The following is a 1,902-nucleotide window of genomic DNA, read 5'->3' on the forward strand; positions in this document are numbered from 1 at the left end:
AAAAACAGTGTTTATGCAGCATTTTTCAGACAATCCACTTATTTATTTTAACTTTAATTTTGACTCATAAATTACCCAATCTTAATAATCAGTTGCCATGTGCTTTAGAATAAGAGTATTAAAGAATATGTGGGGAAAGAAAACATTCCACCAATAAATACAAAAATAGAAAAAACTAACTTGACATGGGTAAAGAATTTCATATTTAAAAAATATTAAAGGACCAAATAACAACCTTTCAGTCTGCATTTGCCTGCTTTTATTGAGTTCTCTCTATTCATGGATGCACAGATGGCACCAGCCTACAGGCCCATTATGCTCACAGATGAATCTAAGCAAGGCACTTAATTGGCATGGTTTCATGTTAGGCTGCGGTGTGGACAGGACTAGAGCCGCTGCCTGCTGGAGAGGACACCAGGGAGCCGTGTCGTCTACAGAAACCCTCCTTTATTGCCCCATCGCTGTGAGAGTGTGTGCGGGTCTGACAGGCTGCCTCTCCTCAACTACACCACACCACGATCTGACTTACAGAAGAGGCTTTCGACTCAAGCCTCCATCCGCCATTTTCAGCAGATTGAAAGCAGGTAGAGCACAAAAATCACAAGTCCCCGGTCACATAAAGCAGGTAAGTGCGCGTGTGAGTAGGCTAAACCCAAAAAAAAACACCCTACGACAGCCATGCAACATTGAGGGAGGAAAAACCACCTTAGGAGCTGATGAGAATAAGGAGAGCGGACGGTGTGCCTGCAAGGGTAACAATAAACTGCATCCTTCGGGCGCTGTACGGTTAACATAGCCTACTCGTTTTTTGTTTTTTTGTCTTTGTCAACTTTTTTTGATGCACAGATGCATAACGCTTTAAAATCCGCGTTAAGCGCACACACTTGCCCACACCCACGTTAAAATCTCTCCGTTTGTTGCTTGAACATCATCTTGGAGGGATTTTAAAATGTCTAATAACAACTCCAGCACCAGCGGATTATACATCAATGATTATAGTGAAAAGAAATATATCAAATTAACCTAAATAAACTGTCCAGTAAAAAGTTCATGCATTATATCCTTTGTTTAAAGAGGATGGTATACAGACTCGAGCCCCACGACGATATGGTTTATTGTTTGAGCTTTGTCAGCCTTATCTGCCTTTTAAGATAATAGAACATCATCCGTAAGAGTCGTCAAGTTCAAAATATTCGCCATTGAACGATGTGGAATATTGTTTTTATTAATGAATGATGTGATGTGTGAGCCCAGCCCCACAACATGCTCCTGAACAATTGGCTTTCCTGCCAGTTGGGACAAAACGCAAGTTGCTAAAGCAAAGCAAGTGCCTGTGATGGAAACGTGTATATATATATATATATATATATATCTCCATTAATGCAAGAATCAGAATCAAATGTATTGCCTTTTCTGATATGTAGAGAAAGAGTTAGTTGTTTGAGACATTTTCTTAGCAACATTGAGCGGTTCCAGCTTCTCAAATGTCAAGATTTTCTCTTTTATGCCAGTCAACCTTCAATATCTTATCTATCACATACATTTAGGAAAACTTGAATAAAGATAGTATGCTCTGTGTGCTTTAAAATCATCAGGCTCATTTTCATGACATTTCATCCAGAAATTCACATCTCATACAGTAATTTTAAACACCACATGCATTTAGGCAGAAATCTAAAAGATAATGAAGACTTTAGGATCCTTAGCCCTTGCTGATGCTGTGCTTAGCTTATCCCATTGGGAGTTTCCTGATAAAACAAGCAATTTGAAAACATCATGTTGGGGAGCATTTCACTTTTGTCAATTAATTGTAAAACATAATCTGCAAATTAATTCACAATGAAAGTAATTATAGCTTCAGCCCTAAAAATCAGCCTGCATGTTATAAAAGGGGCTTCAAAC

General features: G+C 38.7%; 1 protein-coding gene across 3 annotated transcripts in view; it reads left to right on the forward strand.

Annotated features, from left to right (window-relative positions):
* The first annotated feature begins 304 nt into the window (after positions 1–304).
* Positions 305–1,902, forward strand: part of prdm2b (PR domain containing 2, with ZNF domain b) — an 18,309-nt gene continuing 16,711 nt past the window's right edge. Inside the window, exon 1 of one of the 3 annotated variants that reach the window (XM_028575710.1) lies at positions 305–625. The gene's annotated coding sequence lies outside the window, so the exon portion shown is untranslated. Of the gene's footprint in view, positions 626–666; positions 753–1,902 lie in introns of those variants that run through there. The other 2 variants (XM_028575711.1, XM_028575712.1) reach the window with 2 other exon arrangements.

The sequence above is a fragment of the Perca flavescens genome, chromosome 4 (genome assembly GCF_004354835.1).
Source record: "Perca flavescens isolate YP-PL-M2 chromosome 4, PFLA_1.0, whole genome shotgun sequence".
Lineage (NCBI taxonomy): Eukaryota > Metazoa > Chordata > Actinopteri > Perciformes > Percidae > Perca > Perca flavescens.